Genomic DNA, 24,684 nt, shown 5'->3' with positions numbered 1-24,684 from the left:
GCAACCTGAGCTTGCCCTGTGCAGAAAGCCTTTTAGCTAGCAAAAAGCCTACTGGGGCTCTTTGCAACCATATTGTGCAAGGGATCATTCTGTAACTTCTGGCACAGCACAGCAGCCCACCAGACTGGGCTCTTACTGGATTTGGTCCAAGTCTTTTGGATTAATTGGTTTGCGAATCTGTGTCTCTCTCTCCCTGCCTCCCCCGTCCCTTGACATTGGTGGGGCTTAGATGGTTTAAGTGGCCATACGCTGACAGAAGTGGTTTGTGGCTTTTGCTGTTAGTGTGCCTACTGCATCAGCAAGTGGCTATTTCCCTAAGTGAGCATCAGCTTCTTTCCGAACTAAGGACATTATCTTTTGTTTTTAGCTGTGATGCAGAGTGACATGTACAGTAGGGCCTGTCAGGGTTCATCAAGTCAGCCCTGTTTCAATTTTAATAAGCCTGTAATCAAGTCATTTGTTTCAGTCAGGATGTCACATCCAACACACTGGCCCTGTTTGGTGCACAAAAAAACCCTAGAATTCAGATGAGCATTATTGAATGGTAAGCAGTATCCTCATCATATAAGAAGGCTGTCCTGGCTAAAAGTGCCATCCTTTTTTCATGCTGGAACCAATCTATGCATGCCTTCTGAATCAATAGTGAATTGGCTGGATTTCATGTACTATTCCGAGTACGGATAATATAATATATTTACGTAGTGTGTGCTGGCAGCTTATCTGTTACCCAGCCATTGGGTCTATCTAATTAAAATTTGCTTGAAAAAGATCACTGTGCAATCTTGACTCAATCATTATAAACCAGGCTTGGCACTTTAAATCCAACAGAAACGAAACGAAATCCAATACCAGTAGTCCTTGTTTCAATGTGTTTGTGATTCACAGGAGAGTCGAGGGGCTGCTTGCCATGCCAAACAGCTGGCTTGGGGGAAGAAATGGGCCATTTACCCAGGAGGCCCTCATTCCCAATGCAACTCTCAGTCCCTTTTCTGAAAAAATGAGGGCTGGGGTGTGAGTGTGGTGAATTGAAACTATTCTCCATTACATGAAAACAGCACTTCTGAAATGATGGGTATAATGAGACCATGGAACTTTGGATAGAGATTTATTTTTTTTAAGAGAAATACTCGAAGGAGATTGTTAGGTGTTTAAGACTTATGATCTGGGAGGATCTGGGAATTTAGAAAAGAGGACATATTTGTCCCATGTGGATTTATAGATGCTGACATGTTTACTGTAAGGAAGCAAGAATATTCTGATGTTGCAAACTTGGTGTGTTGGGCCTGAACAACCCTGTATTGTGAAAGAAAGTTGACAAATAAACTAGCTCTGACATTTTCCATGTGTTTTTCCCAGGTGTGCAGCATTTTTTAAGAAACAGGGGAGCAAGCTGAGTTGGCACCATGGCACAGGGCAAGGTTTGCCTTCCACACCTGCTTTTTTCCAATGGACATTGAAGCCAAATGACATGCCTAGTTTAAACTATTCCATTTTTAAAAGGCACATTTCTAGGAAGATTGACAGGTTATAGTGGTGGTAAGAAAGCTCTGAGTATGTGGAGCTTGCCGTGCTGAACACTACACTGCATATATTCGGGGGGGGGGACTTGGGAGAAAATGCATAGAACATGGGAGAAAATACACCAGAATGGCTCATTCCAGGGATTTTCTTGAGTTTCTAGCCCAGCCTTTGCAATCTGGTCCCCTCCAGATGCTTTGCACTACCACTCCCATCAGCCACAGCCACCACGGCTAATGATTAAGGGATGATGGGATGTAGTCAAACAATACCTGGAGGACGGGTGGCTGGGAAGACTTGTCTAGGTGGTTCTGCAGCCTTGAAAACCTATCCATGTGACTCAGCACTGGGAGGAGATTAAGGGAAGGGATGAAAGAGACACGGTCAACAGTGTGTATTAGCAGAACCTAATGTGGGAGCGGGAGCTGAGCAACAGCGTTCAGTAGGAAGCTATTAACCAAGCAAGGGTCTAAATGAGATTAAGAGATTTATATCCCCAGTGCTGACTCCTCCTCTTCTTGTTTATTTACTCGTTTATTGTTTGGCGCTGTTCCACCTTTGCTCTTGAGTCTTGGGCTGGAGAGAATTGGGGAGCAGGGTCAGGGTGTGGTTCAAAGGAGTTTTTGAGAGCAAGCAGACGAGACAGTCATGACTGCTTACTAAGACTAATGTGGATTCTTCAAGATCTTCAGTTTTATTGTAGTTTGCCATGAGGCCTCAAACCTCTTCCTCACAAGAGGTCTCACCAGTCTGGGTCAGGTATGGTCCTGACACCAGAAAACCACAGGACCAGTGTGGAAAACTTGAATAACAAGTGCTAGAATTCACCATTTCTAGTGTGTGAGGGTTTATTACAGCATTTAAACTTTTTGCCTAAGGGCAGGGAAAAAAAATCCCAGAGCTGGCCCTGCTTGTCTGTGACAAGAATGACTTAATAGATTATGTCATCTGCATAAGGCTTCATTTATGTATTAGTATTTGTTGAAACATAACACAGTGCATAATTAGCAAGTTGCATGGCTTAAATCACTGGGGCAACATGAGTCTGACAGAACGACTGCAATCTGCTATGCTGGCTTATTTAATTCCTTAAAATGCTATTCTTCATTAAATTTAAAAAGTGCCTTAAAATATTTTTTCATTAACACATAGCATTAAATGGATAAGTGCCTTAAGTATGGTATAATTTAATTTAGTTTCAACAGTGCCCTTTTCCCTATGTTAATTATATGTCTCTTATTAAAAAATTATTTATTGAATCACATGAGGGATACATATCTATCATGTTACTGTTTAACCTCATTAAAGACTGTTTTAATTGCAATTTGTTTTAATTATCACTTGTTAAAACATCTAAACTGTATACTTATGGAACAAGAGCTTTATGAATGGAAATTTCTTGCCATTGTAGCAGTTTAGGAAGTTGACTTAAACCCCACCAGACTGTTTGCCCAGCAAACCCAGCAGCGTCTAGTCTCACTGGCAACAGTTCTCTGGCAGAGGTCTTTTTCATTACCTGCTTCCTGATACTTTAAAATGAAGGTGGCAGGAATCGAACCTGGAACCTTCAGCATGCAAACACTGTGCTCACTCCAGAAGCAGACTGTGTGGTGGGGCTGTGCTACTCCTCTGACTTCCCCTCCAGCTGAGTTGCTGCATGCAGAGAAGGAGAGAGGGAGAGGCGGTGGGGTCCCCTTCTCGATTCTGGTATGCAGCAGCAATTCTGCCAGAGTGAGGTCAGGTAAGTGGTACAGCCTCATCTATGTCATCTAGTACTCTACCACAGAGCTATGGTCCAGACCATGGCAATTGCCATGCCGTGCTTACATATGAAGCTCTGCACAGCCAGCTTCCTCCATTCTCTTCAGTGGTGGGAAATGATGCATCTTCTTGGTTGGTCACATAGGGTCAGGGCCAAGTTAACTTAGTTGGGCTATGTCAGAATAAATAAAACCAACATGTATACCAATTACCCGTTGGCATCCCCTCCTGCAGGGCTATGCAATGTAAGGTCGGCATGCTGTATCCACTGCATAGGTGCAAACGCCCTGGGGTTTTCCCCATGAATTCCCCATGAAGGGTCTAGGCACCCACAAATTTTGGTGCCAAGGCCATGCATGCTGCATGGCACCCATGGCCCCGGGCATCCACAGTTGTGGGGCCAAGTTGGCACTCCTGATCCACTGCATAGCATATGGGTCTTAACTTAGGAGACCACAAGCTTAACATGAGTCAACAGTGTGATGCAGCATCAAAAAAAAAAGAGAGCTAATGCTATTCTTGGCTGCATCAACAGAAGTCTAGTGTCCTGATCAAGGGAAGTAATAGTGCTATTGTATTCTGCCTTAGAGCTGGAGTGCTGTGTCCTGTTCTCGGCACCACCATTTAAGAAGGATATTAACAAGCTGGAACGTGTGCAGAGGCAGGCAACCAAAATGATCAAGGGCCTGAAGACCAAGGCTTATGACAAACAGTTGAGGGAGTTGGGTATGTTCAGCCTGGTAAAGAAGAGACTAAAGGAGATATGATAGGCAGTAAGAGCTGTTCAACAGTGGAACGGACTCTCTTAGGAGGTTGTGGACCCTCCTTCCTTGAAGGTCTCTAAGTAGAGGTTCAATGGCCATCTGTCATGGATGCTTTCGTTGAGATCCTTGCATTGCGGGGAGGTTGGACTAGATGGCACTTGGGAAACCTATCAATGCTAAAATTCTACAAGTCTATGAACATTTAGCTTTTGATACATGGAGCTCTATACTGCTGTTATCTTGTGCACATTTTCTGGACCAGTCATTTAGGATGAGAGTAATCAATGTCTTGGTAGATCAGAAGCTGTCTGCTGACATTGTATTGCCTATTGCTGCCCTACAGGCACAAAAGCATTATGCAAATTAAGCCAATTAGATAGAAGCATCTGCTTGATATTGAGTCAGATTGATACTGAGTACTACGTCGTATAATACGGTCCATTCTGAGTGATGCTGCTCTCCAGGACCTTAAGCAAAATCTTCCTTTGTATTTTTAATGGCATATGCAATGGGTTTATCTGGAGTGCCTACACATGCAGAACATTAGCTCCACTGCTAAGCAGAGGTCCCCTTCAAGTTATAAGTATCTATAGTCCATCAATCCTGTTTGGTTCAGCTTCAGAGGGTATCGGATGAGGATCTTTTCTAAACCCTGCAATCCTAGATCTTGCACAGGAGATGACTGGGAGTGAATTCTGAGCAGAAAAAAGAACAAAAATGTATGCCAGTGTTTATGGAAAAACCAAATTCTGACTAGTTTTAAGCAAAAAGCTCTTCATGTGTGTGTGTAGCAATAAACAGGCCAGTTCCCTAGCCATGTGAATTCTAGTGAAAATAGCCCTGAAACAATTTTTGTGAAATGTGTGATCAATAACTATAAGTTCTAGTGGTATATATGTTTCTGTAGAATGCAGTTTTCTAGAAAATGGATGAGCTTGTACGTCTCTATCTTCCACTGTTTGAAGCCAGCAGACATGTTCCTTCATCCAAGAGTCAATGTACTTTCCATATTCTAATGATTTCCATTCCTTTACACAACAAACAACTTAATGCTATCAAAGAGGTTGGAAAATTTCGTCAACTATCCTCCAAGCCATTTGCCAGATCAAGAGGTGAAGAAACACATAATTAATGAGGCTCTACAGAGAGGTTGCACAATTGGAGGGGAAGGAATGAGATAAAACTGCTGCTTTGCTAAACCAGAAGCAGTTTGTTCATGGAAGGCATCAACAGGTTGTTTTATAGCCCATAAATATGTGTGGGGAAAGAGCTAGTGTAACCTTGGGGTATTACTCTAATTAGAAATGAGAATACCTCTTTCAGCTGCACAGGCTCAGTGAGTTTCTGTTCTTGATTTTGTCTTCGAGGGTTTCTTACAGCCATGGAGGCCTGGCTTAGAAAATTAAGCCTAAATGATTAACCCAGAATAGTTTGACCTTGATTTCCATCTTGTTGTTTCATTTGTGTTGGTGCTTTGAGGAATGGGAGTGGGTTGTCTCTCTACAAGTTCTACTGTGGAATACAGGGATGGCTTGTCCCTCTACACAGTGATTCAAGAAGTGTATCTTGCTGTTGCATTGGGCAAAGTGGTTTGCAACAAAAAATAATAGTCACAGTTTCACAAGGAAACTCCAAGACAAAATCCAGTCACATGCAACACACAACAATAAAATAGAGGAATATTCAGATAAAAAACCAGCTGCTCAGCAATGCAAAAACCTATAGAAACATCTTCATCAACTGGAGGAAGACAAAAATTAATGGGACAACCCCAAGGGGTGGCCTCCACTCTTAGCCCAGACAAATGACCTCCCCACCTATGCACAGGGGAGGCAGCTTTTTGTGACAGCTCCATAAATTGTAGAATTCCCTTCTCAGAGGTGAATCTAGTATCTTCACTATATAGCTTCCACCATCTGCTAAAACCACACCTCTTCCCTCGGCTTTGATGACACCTAAGATACAGAACATATATATTACGATCCACCCTATTATTCTAATTGGAAATTTCCTAACCCCCAACTGTCCTGTTTTAAGTGGGACATCCAATTTTTTTGTTGGGAACTCTGGCACAAGCCCTCATGCCAGAGTGCTGGCTGGACCAAAAGTTGCTCACTCGGTTGCTCATCAGCAGGGTTGTGCCAAAGTCTGGCACTGATCATCAGGGTGCACCAGAATGCTGGACCAGAAGGCACTCTGGCACGACCCGACTGATGAGCATGAGAGTGCCTTCCATTCTGGTGCTCTGGTGCTCATGAGCAGGGTCGCACCAAAGTAGAAAAGGTCCAGTGGTCTGGCATGACCCTGCTGACAAGTGCCAGAGTGCCAGACCAGAAGGGGCTCACCTCTTGGTGTCCCGATTTTGGGGATGAAAATGTTGGAGGGCATGAAAATTTTAAAACTTCTTTATATTGTATTTCTATATTGTTGTAACCCACCATGAGACCTTATGGTGAATAGTAGGTAAAAGGGGGAAAGCATTCTGTTCTGCAAGGATGAATCCCTGAGCTGATGGAACATTCCCCCCTTTGTTGTTGTTTAGTCGTTTAGTCGTGTCCGACTCTTCGTGACCCCATGAACCAGAGCACGCCAGGCACTCCTGTCTTCCACTGCCTCCCACAGCTTGGTCAAACTCATGCTGGTAGCTTTGAGAACACTATCCAACCATCTCATCCTCTGTCATCCCCTTCTCCTTGTGCCCTCCATCTTTCCCAACATCAGGGTCTTTTCCAGGGAGTCTTCTCTTCTCATGAGGTGGCCAAAGTACTAGAGCCTCAGCTTCACGATCTGTCCTTCCAGTGAGCACTCAAGGCTGATATCCTGCCCTTCTTTGGGATTGGGATGTAGACTGATCTTCTCCAATCCTCTGGCCACTGCCATCCCCCCTAGTGCTACCCAATAAGATTAGTATTGAGGGCCAGTGTGGTGTAGTGGTTAAGAGCGGTAGTCTTGTAATCTGGGGAACCGGGTTCAATTCTCCGCTCCTCCACATGCAGCTGCTGGGTGACCTTGGGCCAGTCACACTTCTTTGAAGTCTCTCAGCCCCACTCACCTCACAGAGTGTTTGTTGTGGGGGAGGAAGGGAAAAGAGAATGTTAGCCGCTTTGAGACTCCTTAAAGGGAGTGAAAGGCGGGATATCAAATCCAAACTTTTCTTCTAGTAGTCACACTACTGCTAATAATAGTGTTGTTACGTTGTATCAGTTTTGTATTGCTCCAATAGGCCCTGCCATCAAAATGTTATATTTCTGGATGCTATATTTATTTGTGGGTTGTGAAATTGAAGAGAGAGGGAGTATTTTGCTGAAGATTCCTGTATATGTGTAAGAGGTGAAATTTTCAAATACGTTATCTAAAAAAATAATAATTTTTTTGTGAGCAATGTTAGCTCACTTAATGCTAAATCACCTTTATTGTTATTTCACACTGGAGGATGAAGAAGGCAATGGACTAAGAGAGATGGAATGAGAGGACCAAGCCCATTATTTCATTTGACAATATTAAAATAATATTAAGACTGGATCCACAATTTTGCCTGGAATTCCTGGATTGTGATAATTAGCAGAGAGGAGACATTTACCCAAACATTCTTCAGAGGAAGGCTGGAATTCTTCAAAATAAAAAAGCTTCAAAAACAGGAAAAAATGTTTTTGAGAAATTTCCACTGCTAGTTTAGTGAATTATTTCTCAGATTTGGTTATCAATTTAGACACCTTTTCTGATATTTTATAAAGTGTACAGCCACAGAAATTTCCCAAGCAACTTTTGAAGTATGGGGATAGATAGATAATCTTCTCTGCTATGTCAGCCTTTCATTGCCAAATTGGGAAATCTGCCCTCCAGGACTTTGACTTAATTAAAGGTTTCCATCAAACTTGGCAAACTGAAATACAAAAGCTCATTTGCAGTCATCTGACACACACACACACACACACACACACACACACACACACACACACGAAGTGAAGCACAAGTCAGATCAAAGGTACAGTAATGTTTCCATAAACAAGTGTAATTTAGTTTCCCCCTCTTCTTCTCTTGTTGGGCTGTTAAGCTCAGATATCACTTTATTGCCAAATCACCAGCTGGATTCAGATGTGTATTTCTGAGTCAAGTAAATCAGAAGCAGAACAGAATGCTGAGAGAATATGTGAACTTGTCTTGTTCATTTCTATGCAGATATATCTGTCTGCTTGCTTGTCTGTCTTTTCTGTCTGATGTTGGCAGACAGAAAGGGATTTCTCTCACACTCTTGCCAGGGTAATCAAAATGGCACTGAGTGTCAGATCTGTGACAGGCTGTGGTCATTATACAGTTGAAAATGCTGGTCAGCAGCTGAAGGGCTGATTTGAGATAAGAACCAAAGGAGCTTCCTTATACTGAGTCCAACCATAGATCCATCAAGCTCAGCATTGCCTACAACAGCCTTTCTCAACCCATATGTTGTTGGACTACAACTCCCATCATCCCTAGCTGGCATGACCAGTGGTCAGGGACAATGGGGGTTGCAGTCCAATAAGATCTGGGGACCCAAGGTTGACTGGCTGTGGCAGTTTCAGACAAGGAGTCTTTTCCAGGCCTGTCTGCAGATATCAGGGGTTGATCTTGTGACCTTCTGCATGCAAAGCAGATGCTCTACCTCTGAACTACAACCCTTCCCCAGAATGCTGGTGGTCTCAGTGATTCCTAAAGATACCTGGGTCTAGGAAATTTTGTGCATACTTATCCATCCATCCACCCATTCCATGGTCCTGATCTTCTCCCCATTAGGCTAATCAATATTGGGTCAACTGGGGGACCAACCACCCTGCTCTGGATCCAGCCCCAAATTAGTTCAGCATGGGGCTAATGTTTAATTAGGGGCTAATGTTTAATTAAAAACCTAATTAAGCACATGGCTGGGAGTGGGGCAGGACCAAGGATGTGGAAGTCCAATTTGGTGTGTTGCTTCTTTGCATGTGGCTTCTCTGCAGGGAAGCTGCTTGCAAAGGCACACTAGGCATCCTGCTGGATCGGTGCCCCTGTGGAAGTTCAGTTCAGGGTTCCTGTCTATGAGCACCAATGAAGGTCTTCACAAGTACCATAGCACACATGGGCACTGGGTTGGTTACCACCAATCTAGCTCCTTTTCCACACTGGCTGGCCAAAGTTCTTCAGGGTTTTGGACAGCAAGCTTTCCTGGAACTACCCAGAGACTCCAGCGATTGAATCTGGGACCTTTGGCATGCAAAACATGTGTTCTGCCATTGATCCACAGCCCTTCCCTTGTAGCTGGAGTTGCCCATCTAAGATTCAAGTTAGGACCTTCCACTCGCAAAATAGAGGTGAACCACTGAACTATGCTCTCTCTTTTCTACTCTTGGAACAATTCAGGGCCCAGAGCTTGGTGAATTCCTTCACACTCCCGCATGTCCAGGATGTGGAAGTGTCTGTATTAGCATACTGATAGTGTGAGCAATTTATATTCCAGTCATGTATATTATCTATAGAGAGTTAGTGCATAACCTGCCACCAGATGGCAATTGAGAACATGCAGCATTCTTTTAGGGTTTTGTCATGTCATAAAAACTTGCTCTTTGTGATCTGGAAAGAGTTTCCAGTTTGCAGCTCTTTACATAAGTTCTTACTACAGTACCTTTCCTGGAAGAATTATGACTAAAATACAACAACCTATAGCTGTCAACATCACATAAGCAGGCTCCCTTTCCCAGAATGTGTCCTGTCCCTGAATCATGATTATGTTGAAAAGGGGTGAGCCACTTTATTTTCCTACTGCTCTTGGAGGCTGAGGACCAGCTATGATTATTCCAAAAGGAATTTGCCGGTACATATTTTTCAATGTAAAAGCTGGTCTGCTTTAGCTATGCATGAGCATGTTTGGTTCTTCTTTTCATGGGGTAGATTAAGGGGCACCAGACGTGAACACTTAAGTCTGGCAATGATTGGTGCCACTAGCAGGAGCTGAATGGAAGAAGAAATTATATTAGAGATGATTTATTTATTTATTATTATTATTATTATTATTATTATTATTATTATTATTATTATTAAAATAATACAGTTGCAGTAACTCTAACTTTCTGTTTTTCAGTGATAGAAAGCAAAGAGTACTGTCTTGCATCATCTTCAAATGTCTAATTCTAAAAAGAAATTTAAAAATGTTCACTAGCTGGAGTCTTAATGGCTGCTGGACATAATAATAGTGGTGAAGGTGGAATGGGGTTGCTTTCAACTTGAGGAAAGACAAAATATTTCATAAAGGTGGGGGGGTTGGGGGGAGTCTCCCATTGCAGTATAGCAGCAGTAGTTTCTCTTTAAAATATATGATCCTACCAGAAGCCCTTCCCTGATTTCAAGAGAAGCTGGCAATTCCTAGAAGAACCTTATCAAAAACTTCCATGTGCAGAAACAACTTTTTTGGGTGGGGTGAGGGGTGACAGTGATCTGAAGTCTCTCTTTTGGGTTGTATCCAGTGCTAGTCATACTCAGAGTAGGCCTGCTGAAATTAATGAGCAGAGGTAACAGCCATCACAACTCTAGGAAGCTGGTGTAACTTACGCTGCCATAAGTTACCTATATTCCAAGCTCTGTTCAGGAGCTTCTGAGAGGAGTAAGGAAGCTTCTAAGATGGAGCCCTAGGTCACATGACTGAGTTGAACAGGGTTTGGCATAGGTGTAAGTCTTTCCTTTACCTGCCCCCCCCCTTTTGGGGTTTTAAGATTATATAAATTAACAGTGGTTTGAATTCCACTGGCCGAGATGCAGCTGACCTGGGATGACAGAGTTATTCTGATATGGCATTGGTTGAGCTCTGTCTCTGCCAGGAAAGCTCAAGAGCTACCAAATCCAAAGTCTTTCATCCTATTGGATCTTGGGTTTGGATTGCACTGCAACCCAAACTCTGTTGGGTTCAATGAGTCTATCCAGAGTAAACCTTAGTTGGCTACAACCCTTTAGTTTTACTTCCCATTTTGGTTGGTCAGTTTAATAACGCATTAGACATGCAATATTATGCAATGAAATCAGGCAAGCTTTCTCTAGGCTCTGTGTGGTCTAAACCACTGAGCCTAGGGCTTGCCGAATTGAAGGCTGGCGGTTCAAATCCCTGTGATGGGGTGAGCTCCCGTTGCTTGGTCCCTGCTCCTGCCAACCTTGCAGTTCGAAAGCACGTCAAAGTGCAAGTAGATAAATAGGTACTGCTCTGGTGGGAAGGTAAAAGGCGTTTCCATGCACTGCTCTGGTTTTGCCAGAAGCGGCTTAGTCATGCTGGCCACATGACCCAGAAAAACTGTCTGTGGACAACTGCGGACAACTGTCCCTCGGCCAGTAAAGAGAGATAAGCGCCGCAACCCCAGAGTCGTTTGCGACTGGACTTAACTGTGAGGGGTCCTTTACCTTTTTAGCTGAAAGGCCATCCAACCAGCAGGGGGAGCACAAGGTTAATATGAAGTCCCCTGGCAGATTTGTTAACCTTTCAGAAAGCTCATTTCTGGGTTGGCTTTCTTGACCTCTAAAATGAGAAGCAAGAATATGATGGCTGCTAAATGGTCAAATCTGATGCAATTTTAAAAAAGAATAAACAGTTAGCAGAAACTTGTTCAGAATGAAGGATTGGTCATGGTTTAGAGGTAACATGCCCTATGGGAAAATACTTAATATTGCTTAATGCTAATTAGCTGCCTTGTAATATGCATCAACCACTTTATTAAATTGTAGGGTAAAATAATCAGATTGGCTATGGAGCTGGTAAAAGACTTAAATCCCCATATTCATGATTGTATATTTGAAACCAGAAAAAAATTCTTATAAATGTCTTCAAGAATTTCATTTTTGTACCTCCATCCACTTTTTTTGTTGTAACCACCATTCCCACCACCACATGTGTCGTTTCAGGACATTGGGTGTACTAGTTCCAGGGCATTGTGGGGGATGCACCATTTTTGAGTACTTGCAAAAGCCACACTGAGTGCATTTATTTTAGAAAAGTAGCATATAAATGTTGTCTAAGATAGCATTTCACAAGGTTTGGTGAGTGCTTGCAAGGGATGTTCACAAAAATGCTTCTGTGTGTGTGTGTGTGTGTGTGTGTGTGTTTTAAGGGGAGAAAGGGAATATTTGCCCATCTCTAAGTTAACTTATTAATTGTCCCTCACACCATTCTAACAAAGCAACAAGGAGTTTGTCTGCAATGTTTATGATGAATGCTACCAGGGCAGCTAACCACACAAAACCTAACATAAAAAATACAGCTAATCTGGAGGCAGATAAAATACATAACTAAAATACCCTTCATAAATTGCATATTGGGGGGGGGAGACTTTAAAACTATAGGTTTCGGGTGATCAGCCTTTTCCAGCTTGAGGGCTGAATTCTCTTGTGGGCCACCTTCCAGGGGACACATGCCCATGGTGGCCCAGATGCGAAATGGGCAGATCAATGAATGGGATTAATACCTTTATACCATAGGATGCATTCTAGGCATGCAAATGTCAGAGATGTTTTGTTTTTACTCTCTAGCCTCCATCAAGGCAAAGCAATAGCACATTCCAGCCATTGGAAGGAAGTCATAGAGCAGGGCCAGTGGTGGGTGTGGCCTAGTGAAGGGTTGTCACCTGGGGAGAATCTCAGAGGCTGGACGAAGGCCTGGAGGACCACCTATGACCCATGGGCTACTACTGTGGTAGGTGGTGCCATACTCTTGGGCATCAACTAAACCTCCTCAGTTAAAGCTGGTTTGGAGAATAAGTAAGGGCCAACTCTTATTGTGACTGAGACTGTATCGAAAACCTATTTAGGGTTATTGAGGAAGGACCATAGCTCAGTGGTAGAACATCTCATTTGCATGTGGAAGGTGCCATTTTCAAAATAATAATAATAATAATAATAATAATAATAATAATAATAATAATAATAATAATAACAATAACAACAACAACAACAACAACAACAACAACAACAACAACAACAATAATAATAATAATAATATATTTATACCCCTCCCATCTGGCTGGGCTTCCCCAGCCACTCTGGGCGGCTTCCAAAAAAAATATTAAAACACTGTAATACATCAAACATTAAAAGCTTCCCTAAACAGGGCTGCCTTCAGATGTCTTCTAAAAGTCTGGTAGTTGTTGTTCTCTTTGACATCTGGTAGGAGGGCGTTCCACAGGGAGGGCGCCACTACCAAGAAGACCCTATGCCTGGTTCCCTGTAACTTGGCTTCTCGCAGTGAGGGAACTGCCAGAAGGCCCTCAGTGCTGGACCTCAGCGTCCGGGCTGAACAATGGGGGTGGAAACACTCCTTCAGATATACTGGGCCAAGGCCGTTTAGGGCTTTAAAGGTCAGCACCAACCCTTTGAATTGCGCTCGGAAACTCCAAGTAGGTCTGGGAGAGATCCCTGTCTGAAACCCTGAAGAATTGCTGCCAGTCAGTGTAGACAGGACTGATCTTGATGCACCAATTGTCTGATATGGTTTAAAGTAGCTTCCCACAAGCTACCTGCTCCTTTCCAATACTTTCAATATAGAGCAGGTTGCTGAAGAAAGAGTAGCTCTCTAGAAGAATTTGCTCTCTAGAATTATCATTGTGAGTCATCACCCTTTAAGAAACTGCCCCAAACTATTCAGAGGCTCATGAGAAAAATGCAAAGGCTGGAAGTTGTTGGGGCGGGGGGAACCCCCAGAAGGTTCAAAGCAACAGAGAGCAGGGAAACTGTGGGAAATAGTTCTCATCTATTACCATAATCTAATATTATAAGATGCAGCCTTCACAAGTGAACCCTGCACTCCGAGAATAAGTGCCGAAGGCTGAGTATTTATCTTATGACCTGTTCTCTGTTCTTAATTAACGTGTTTACCTGCTATGTGGAATTTTTTTTTTATAACGTTACACAGTAATAATATTCTCTGACTGTGAGATACATTGGCCTCTGTGGGCAACCTTTGATTCTGAGAAAGCACAGAGGGGAGGGGAGAGCGAGAGAGAGAGAGAGAGAGAGAAGGAGAGAGATTTTGTATGACCAGAAGAAATTGGTCTGTGGTTATTAATAAAAAACACTAACTTTATTTTAGCTGATAACCTCAGGCCACTGCAAATGAGACTTAGCGTGTAGACTGGGATCAGGTCCTGTTTCACTGCCTGAGCTATATGTGTGTGTTTGCATGTGTGTGTATTCCATTTTATATATCCATTATTTCCTGGATTCTATATGGATTGGGGTTTCAGAACAGGCAGGATTAAATGGAGGAAGGGTGATGTTTCAAGTAATCTGGTCCCTAGTGGCTTTATAGGTCAAATGCACTTGGAAGTGAATAGAAAGACAATTCAGTTGGTACAAAAGTCCGTGATGGGAAGGCTACTTAAACCCTATATCCAGTCCTTGGAATAAGCCTGGTATAAACATTCTCAATGAACAGAAGTTTCCAAATAATCTGCAAAGGCAGGTCCATGTAAAGCATGTTACAGTAATCAAGATGAGAGGTGGCAAAGTCATGGAGCACCATAGCCAAACTGGAAGGTTCCAAAAAGGCATGCAGCTGGCACACCAATCTCAGTTGTGCAAAGGTTTTCCTGGTCACAGTGAAGGCCTAGGAACATAGGAAGTTTCCTTATACCACTGGTCCATCTAGCTCAATTTTATCCACACTAACTGGTAGTGGTTCTGCAGGATTTCACCCAGCCCTCCCTGGAGATGCTGTGGATTAAACCTTCAACATTCTGCATGCAAAGTTGATACCCTACCAGTGAATTACAGTCCTGTTCCTGAAAATCTAAGAGTCCCCTGGGAAGAACGATTGTTTGTTGAGCCACTCTGGACATTGTAGGTCTGTGAGGGGAATAGCGATCTCATCACAACTCTCAGCACTAAACAACAAACTACAATTTCCAGTAGGTTTGGGGGGGGGTCATGACTGTTTAAAGTGGCATAAGCGTGCTTTAAATGGGGATCTATGACAACTGCAGCCTCCTTGGGATTATAAACTAGACACTCTGAACCATGTCTCGTTTGACCCTGAGCCTGTGTGACACCATTGAGTTATTGTCTGCTTTCCAACCTTCTGAGAAAGTGTTGGAAAGGGTGACACAAACCCTTATCTTTTTGTCCCTGAATTGCTGAAAACATATCTCTCAGAACCACCAGGGCCTTTTGCCTAATCAACAAACTGAGGCAAATTATGTTTGACTGTGGCAGAATTGGGGAACCACCACTTTTGAGTAGCAATCTGATCTCGTTGCGCTTACAGCAGCACTGCCCAAGAATCTTGGAAAGGTCAACAAACACCAGTACGGTTGATTTGAATGTGCCTGCAAAGTTCAATTTTGTTCTGATTAAGCATCTAATTGCCTACAGATGCTCTAAGGATTGCCTCTTAAGAAACACCTACTGGACAGATGCTGCATGTCCTGGCACTCCATCTGTCACAGGAAATCATTAGACTTCAGCCTGCATTGCCCTCGGGGTTATCATTACCGCGTGGCACTGAAAAGGTTTACAACAAAGGTCAAATCTGCCGTAACCAGCCAGTTGAATATATGGGTGCAATTCTGCATGTCATTTCATTGAGGCTTGAACAGGAGCTGTGTCCAGTTAGTGTGTTCCATTCTGGAAAGCCAGTTTTCCACTTCATTATACCTAAGGAAGAGTGGCTATACTCCTGCCTGTCTAATCCCTTGTGAAGGAGGTATAGCTCACTCATAGAACATCTACTTTGCAGGAAGAAGGTACCAGTTGAATCCCTGGTACTCAGATTTAAAGAAAGAGGTCTGTGAGCAAGGAGGGGGAGAGGTTTCTTGCACTCCGATCCTGCTTGCAGCCTTCCAGTAGACATCTGGTTGAGCGCTGTGAGAACAAGATGCTGGAGTATGTGGGCAGTTAGCCTGATGGAGCAAGACTTCTTACATTCTTCATATGACAAAGTCCCCAGCCTTCCAGCTGCATGAGCTTTTAATGACTACTGCTACTCTTTTGATGTGTATATTTATTGTGTCCATTACTGTGGTTGGCTGTGGGCTGCTGTTGTTTTCACACGCTGTCTTATAAATTGCCTTACAATTAGAAGATGGGGTGTAGATATTTTACATAAATAAGGCGCCAATCCTAAACATATTAATTAGGGAGTAGGTGGCACTGAAAGTGACCCGATTTACTAGCAAGTAAACTGCATACAGGGAAGGGACGCAGGTAGCACTGTGGTCTAAACCACTGAGCCTAGGGCTTGCGGATTGGAAGGTTGGCAGTTTGAATCCCCGCAATGGATGAGCTCCTGTTGCTCAGTCCCAGCTCCTGCCAAACTAGCAGTTTGAAAGCACATCAAAGTGCAAGTAGATAAATAGGTACCGCTCCAGCGGGAAGGTCAACGGTGTTTCCATGTGCTGCTCTGGTTCGTCAGAAGCGGCTTAGTCATGCTGGCCACATGACTTGGAAAAATTGTCTGTGGACAAACGTCGGCTTCCTCGGCCAGTAAAGCGAGATGAGCGCCACAACCCCAGAGTCATTCACGACTGGACTTAACTGTCAGGGGTTCTTTACCTTTACCTTTAAACTGCATCCAAATTAGGAAGACAGAGAGAAGTCAGGAGTTCTTCCTCTCCCTTGGAAATTGACTTGCGTTCAGCTCAAATCAACAGCTGATTCATCCCCTGGATGTGAAAACAATTCAAATGTTAAAGTAAGTCAAAGTATTGTTTATTCCAAGTGGTTGGTTGATTATATAGAGGTCCTTGCTTGCTTAAGGGTAAAGGAACAATAAGAGCCTGGATGTTTGTGACCAGTGGAGATGGAGAAAGAGAAAGCAAAGGTAACTGCCTGTTTAATTGTCGCAGGGTTGAGAGCCCTTTGCAGCCTGAAGGCCACAATCCCTCATGGGGAAATTTCCAGCAAGTGCAAACTAGTGGTGGGCAGGCCAAGATACAAAGGTGGACAAGCACAACACTCTCCTTTGTACAATAGATTCCATTCTGGTCGTGTGCAAGCCAGAGGTCTCCACACACATACAAAATACCTATGCACTCTCTTTCCAGGATGGCATTATCACAACTGACTGTTCAAGGTCACATTCCAACTAGGCAACAGCACTCAAGGTGGTTATAGCCTGTACGAGGGGCTGTGAGAGTTTCAGGGACCAAACAGAGAGGTATTGAGGGCTGCATTTGGCCTGAGGTTGCCCACTCCTCAAACACAGGGAGAAAAGGGCCATAGCTCAGGGGTAGAATATCTGCCTTGCAATCAGAAGGTCCCAGGCTCAATCTCCAGGCAGTGATGGGAGAGTCTCCTGCCTGAAATCCTGGAAAGCCACTGACAGTCCGTCTGGACAGTGCTGAACTAGGTGGCCCAATGGACTCATAGTATAAGGCAGCTTCCTGTGTTCCTAAAAGGAGGTTTCACAGGAAATGGGTGAATGTGACAAACATGCTTCTCTGCAATGGCTGTAGTGCTGTAGCCCAATTGAGTTAAGAGGCGAAGTGGCATGAAGACATGCAAGCATGCAGAAGTATGTTTCATCTGAGTTCAGCTTGTGGGCTGTTTCAGTCTTTAATATCCAAACTCTGTTGTTAAATAAGAATAATTCTCAGGTGATATCATAAGCATAGAAAAGTGGCCTACAGTGATTTGGGTCACTCTGAGCCCTGGTTTGCAGCAATGTTAGAAACATGGATTAATATTACTTTTTTATATACTGTAAATTTTTGAACTGTGCCTCTTGGATTAAGCAGTAAATCATTTTTCAGCTTTTATAGTCAGTCTGGCTTGTCTTACCAGCCATCACCTGCTCCTTTTGCAGTAAATGATATGAACTATAAAGCCTGGGCTTGTTGAGAGCATTTCTGTGCTCTAGTGATGTGACAACAGTGCTGGATCTACAAATTTTTGCCCTAGGGGGCAATAGTCTGCACTGTTGCTCCCACCGCACCTTGTCACCACCAAAAGTGCTGGCCATGCAAGCAGGAGAAGGGGGGAACAAAGGGGATTGTGTCTTTCTCCCTTCATGTCCCATGCAGGCTTCCATAGAAAGACCCAGCTCCTTGCACATAGCAAGAAAAGGAAGGTGAGAAGCTCCAAACTTTATTTATAGAACCGGGAGGGGGGGGGTGTCTTTGCAAGGAAAACGTGATAGGTTTCTTACCAGTCTACAGTAGCAATTATTTATTTCCTACCAATATCTTTTATATACAAAAGGAGAAAAGGTGGGGTTGGCAAGATGAGCAAGGAGGGGCAGAGACCCTAGTAATAACATAAGCAGGGATGACTGGTGCCCATTGGGACTGGCATGGTTTAAGACAGGGAGGGAGGCCAAAAGCAGATGGAGTGAGAGCCAATGGCAGGCAGGCAGACAGGGCAGGCTATGGCTAATTTTGTCTCCATCCTCCTCCCTGCTGAGTTTTACAAGAGACGATACTGAGACAACAAAGGAGAAAGCTGGCAGGCAAGGCCAACCCCTGGAATGGCTATAAATGTAAAGGCAGGTAGCTGGTGGCTGGCTGACGATATAGTGATGTTGATAGGGTAGTGGATTAGCCTCTACTGGAATTTCCTATCTTCCCAAGGAAGCTAAGGGCTGCATCCCTGTACATCAGGGTCAGGAAGTTGTGGTCTTTCAGGTGCCACTGAACTACAGTTCCCATTATCCCTGACATTGGCTATGTTGGCTAAGGCTGATGGGAGCTAGACTTTTAACAACTTCTGGAGGAGGGCCACAAGTTCCCCACTCTTGCTATACAGTGGTACCTCGAGTTACATACGCTTCAGGTTACAGATGCTTCAGGTTACAGACTCTGCTAACCCAGAAATAGTACCTTGGGTTAAGAACTTTGCTTCAGGATGAGAACAGAAATTGTGCAGCGGTGGCACGGCATCAGCGGGAGGCCCCATTAGCTAAAGTGGTGCTTCAGGTTAAGAACAGTTTCAGGTTAAAAACGGACCTCTGGAACGAATTAAGTACGTAACCAGAGGTACCACTGTACATAAAACTTCATGGGCTTCTCAGAAGGTGTCAAAGCTCTGCGCTTTGAGATTGTTTCATAGACTGCATTTCTCTTTCATAGGGTTATAATAATAAATAATATTTTTTTATTTATACCCCACCCTTCCCGGTTCAGAAAACGGCTCAGGGCAGCTAATAAACAAATTTAAAACACTTAATTGGTGCAACAAAAAACAGGATAAAATACAGTATAAAACGTGAATAACAATAAATTCAGAATTCAAAAATCAATTTAGGGGGGAGATCCAGCCATAAAACATTAGATGATCACCAGGGCTAGCTGGCTAAATTAGTCCTATTTGGGCCAGTGAAGAGACCAGGGGGGAATTAGCTGTTGTATCCTAGAGTGGGTAATCTTCATAAAAAGGGGAGGAAGAGGGATAAAAGATCAGACTAAGTTCAAATTGAAAACCAGGCAGAATAGCTCTGTCTTACAGGCCCTGTGGAAGGAAGTTAAATCCTGCAGGACCCTGGTCTCATGTCCCTGTTGCTCTGTCCGTATGTTCGCAGAGTGCCCCTGATTTCTGTTTGCCACACCCTTTTCCTGCAAACAGAGAGTAGGAGTGCTGTGTATCAGGAGGTAAGCCTTTGAGACTCTTTCCTTGCTCTACAAATCCTATGAGTCAGGGCAAAGTCAGAGCTGCAATTCACCTGACTTCTGGGCTTCCTTTCTATCTTGGGTGACTTGTTTTATCAGCCCAGGTGGAATGTTGAGGTGACAAAGGCTTGCTGCTAATTTTGCCATCCCTGATTTATTTTAACATGCCAATTAAATGTCAGTTTGCAAAACTGCTGAAGACCAAAGATCACCTTGCAACCTGATTCTTCCCTTAAAATCAGCTCCAATGCCAGTAACTAGACTGTGGTCTTTAGAGAGTGGGTGGCGATATGGATGACAATGAAAACTAGACTGTACATCTTTTTTTTTCTGGGACAAACTTTTTTTCCATTCTTTCAGTGCTGTTAGAACAGAGAAATAGCAAGCGAGCTGCCCTGTCCTGCTCCATATCCCAACAGGAAAAACCACACATCAAGCATTGTTTTCAGAAACTTGCCTTTGACATCAACCCCAACAATAAAGAGAAAGAAAAAATAAGTGGGTCCTAGGTTCAGCTTCCTGCACTGGCAGCAAGAACTAATGTATTTTGACTCAACAAACCAAGTCAACTGATGGAAAAGAAATCTGGGATTGTTACTGCCCATATTTGAGTAGTTCTCAGAACCACAGTTCAGCACATGTGATTAAATACAGATCAGATTCACTTAGTGGTTTTTCTCTTTCTCTGCCTCTGCTTGGAATTTCAACTCCCCCCCCCCCTTGCCATTCCTTCAGTTTCAGTCTTTTTCTCTCCCTCCCTCTTTTTCGTTGATTTTCCAACCTTTTTCATTTCACTTTTTGTGTTTGCATTTTAAAATCCATATTGGAGACACTTGTTGCCTGCTTCTCTCTGATCTGCCTTGAGCTGGTGCCAGTTGTTTGTTGCTTGCCAGTGGATAGAGTGACTTAGTCACCTCCTCACTTCAAGCTTGCTGTGAGCTCTGACTTACTTGCGGGGTGGCCAAGGGGTGGCCATCATGAACGAATCAAGAGACCACAACAAAAGAGCAAACACTAATGTGAGGGACTTAACCTCAAAGCAAACACTGGAGCCCAATGAGGTGACAACCAGCAGAGTGCATATCAAAGGGCTTCAAAGGCATTACTCAAACCCAGCTTACCACATCAGAGGCTGGGGACTGGGGCAGTGGTGGAAAGAAAGGTAACAATGACAAAACAAGTTACCCCACACAGCCCTTCAGAATGTCTCCCCACCCTCTGCCAGCTGAACTCTGTCAGAGGCTGGCAAATGACAGATGACTCAGTCTATTCTCAGTCCAAACCACCTTTGCATGTGTTCCCCTATAAATCTTCTTCCTGCTTTGATCTGCATTTTTTAAAATATAAGATCCATATTTATTCATTGATTACAACAATTCATATACAGTGGAACCTCGGTTTTCGAACATAATCCATTCTGGAAGTCCGTTCAACTTCTAAAACGTTCAAAAACGATCGAAGGGCTGGCTGCAAAGTCGATGGAAAAAACTGGACTGTACTGAGGTACGTTCGAAAATGGAAGCATTCACTTCTGGGTTTTTGGCGTTCAGCTTCCAAAGCGTTTGGCAGCCAAGACGTTCAAAAACCGAGGTTTGACTATAGCACTTTTTCAGTGCTATATTTCAAAGTGGTGTACAATGAGGTTACAAGAGACATACAGTGGATTAAAAAAAATGATTGAAATTAATAATGGAAAACAGAAAACTTTACCTGAGGTGTCTGCTAAAATAGAAAAGGGCTTCATCAGGTGCCTAAAGGGTGAGAGCCTGCCTGATTTAAAGTTGCATTTAAACATGAACTTTTGAACATGCATTTTCTCTTGAAGTACACAGTTTTTGATATATGTATATATTTGAGGTGAGACGTGTGCATCCATAGGAACTGCAGTGTTCTGATTAGCACATTAGACAAGGAGGTGCAGGTCAGGTCATTCAGTGTGAGGATTTGGAAATATAATTTTTCTCAAGGATTCCTATAGGTATCGTGTTAACAACTTACATGAACAGAGGAAGAAGCTCAGGCTCACAGAAGAAACAGACTCAATAAACACACAAAACGTAACCGGCTGTACTTTTGAATAAACCACTACTATGCTATAGTAGTTGGACAGTGTTCTCAAAGCTACAAACATGAGTCTGTCCAAACTGCGGGAGGCAGTGGAAGACAGGAGTGCCTGGCGTGCTCTGGTCCATGGGGTCACGAAGAGTCAGACACGACTAAACGACTAAACAACAACAACAACGCTATAAGATCCACTATCCTGTAATATTACATATGAGCCTGTTCCACTGATGAAGCCTAGGATGGTGAAACAAGAAATCATTGTCTGAGACTCTGTGAAAGGATTCTGTGGAACTGTAACAACCCTTCATGTGGATTATTGGACTCTTTGAACAGACATGTGGAATATATACTTATACATGTATGGACCTTATGCATGAACTGACTAGAGAATGAATTAGAGAAGACCACTGGGTCTTCTGCTTTTTTTGTTGGACTTTATGAGACTTCTGTTGAAATCTACAAATTGATACAATGAATAGTATACCTTATTTATTCAAAAGTACAGCCAGTTACGTTTTGTGTGTTTATTGAGTATGTTCCACGTAACCATAGGTTTGTTGTTGTTGTTTCACAGAAGAAACAGGGCAGCATGGCTTGTCAGAAATTATGTCACCTCCAAACACTAGTGTCTGCTGTGGTGAAGCACAGCTGCCCTCCTGACATGGGCAATGCTGCAGCTTACCCCAATGGTACTGTGGTGGGCTAGGGCAGCAGGGAGGTGAGAGAAATGCAAACACATCGGTGGGAACAAACAGATTAGCTCCTCCAGTGCATTTACACTGCACTGACCTCCCTGATGCTTCATTGCTCTCTTTCTCCTAGTAAGTGACCCACCTGCTGGGTACCTAGAGTAGCAGCTCTGACCTACCTAGTAGGCTATGCTTGGAGTGTACAGTGGCTTTGCAAGCTCCTGTGATGCAGGATTAGGTGCTATCTCACTGGCCCTGCTTTACACCTCAAAGCAGGGTGGTTTTTTTCCTGGCTGGGATGTTTTCTTAACACTCATAATGCCACTTGCTTGCCTACAGAGGGACAGGTGTGTAAGTAGAAACCAGCCTGCTGTACAAAGGTAACATTTGCATTTGGTGCTCCACCCACTTTTCCTCTGGCCCCACCTACCACTGGCAAGTGGCCCTTGGAAGGCTGCCCAGAAAAGAACATGGCCTTCAGCTTGAAAAGGCTTCTTCATTCATGGCTTTGAAGCGAACTAAGTTTCTGCTGAAATGTGGTAGCCTTTTTTTTCTGACTTCCCTTCCCTTTGCAGTCCCTTTGCCACTCAAAAATATGCTTCGAGGAGTTGGGGGACAGCAGTGAAAAACATTATCCCATCCTCTACCCTAGAGGGAGCCACCTCAGGATCCCAGTTCCCTCTGTTACTGGAAGCACCCCTTCCGTTCATGGAATGCTAGTCAGAAGCCAAGCTAATGTGTTTTGTTAATTTGTTTGTTTCGGAACAGCATTCTGCAAAGAACCTGGGATTCTGTCTCATTTTCCCTGCCAAGGAATGACAGTCTGCCCATTTTGAATGGTATGTGTACTATTTCTTACCAAGTGAAGCAGACAAGAGGAGCCATGCCTTCAGATAGGGTATTTTCTGGTTTTTTGCCTCTTATACAGAGAAGGGGAAATCAGCTCCCATTTGCATTGTCCCCATTTTGAGTAATTAATGTATGTGGGTTCCCTCACCCCCCCCCAACTCTTCTAAGGTAAAAAATGACCTTGTCAAAACTTAGATTACAAAATCTTAGTTACTAAGCAATGGAGAGGGCCCCACTGGGATGGCATCCCAGCTCCTGAAATGGTATGTATAGTAAAAACTAATAAAAATGGTGTCAGAGGCTTGCAGGCTTCCAAGTCCCCTGCTGTGTGACCCTCTGATCCCAATTTATTAGCTGAACCCAGGGAAGCAGACAAACCACTCTGGCTCCAGACTGTAGACTCCAAGTGAGAAATAATGTAAGGTCCAAAGCAATGGCTCCAGAAGACAGGGGGAAGTGGGGGGGGGGGGAGAGCAAGAGAGAGGAAGGGGGGTTGCCAGAATGCTGAATGTGGGGGAAACAGTGACAAGATGCTTTTGAGCAGGGAAATGAAGCTTTGGGATCTCTCAGGGATGCAGTTAACATTCTTACCGTCATGCAAGAAAGCAGCAAGCCAAAGGTGTTTCCCTCCATGTTTCCTTTGGAGAGTGCTCAATCTACTTTCGCAAGGGATGCCTGCCTCTGAAGCTCCTGCTGCAGAATCCCACATATGTTCCACTGAATCTATGGAGCTCCTGTGAGCTAGCCCATTCCCTTCAATGGAGGGTGGTGCTCCGTGTGATTAGATTGCAAAACAATTATGAAGCACACCACTCCTCCTAAGCATTTGGAGAAGCCAGCTCAGGTGGGAGAGATCTGCTCCTGCAAGGTATATCTTCTGTCCTGGCATACGATACAAGGAATAGCTTCCTCCTTTTAATCTGAGGGATAGCTCAAGAATGAAATTTATCAAGACCATAATTAATCCATGATCCAATGCAGGCCTTTGATATGAATGATCTCAAATATATATATATCTTCTCGTTCCTATAAGCAGACACAAATCCTTCTGCAGAAAAAAAGCATTAAATGTACAAATTCACTGAGAGGGGGAGAGAGGAATGAAAATTGCACCCACTGATCTCACCCCCAGCCTCCATGCATTCGGGGTTCCATTTGCACAATGGCTTAGATACATACACATGTACATCTGAAAGGACTTGGACCATACCATCAGTGGACTCAATGCTTAATTTTGATAGGGTACAGGTCACACAAACCAAGCCTAGTTGTACATTTATAGGCTTCTGTACAAATGAGATCTTGAACACATGAGGTCTCAGGATGGCTAAAGCCTCTTAAAGGTGTTTGTGTTTTTTTAAAATTGGGAACAATCACCACCGTTGCTGTAGGAAAAGGTAACATCAGGTATCTCATTTTGTGGGATTGACCTATTTTGCATGAGAAAATGGTGGGTGT

Source organism: Podarcis bocagei (assembly GCF_964188305.1).
Source record: "Podarcis bocagei genome assembly, chromosome: 5".
Lineage (NCBI taxonomy): Eukaryota > Metazoa > Chordata > Lepidosauria > Squamata > Lacertidae > Podarcis > Podarcis bocagei.
This window is presented reverse-complemented; position numbering follows the sequence as displayed.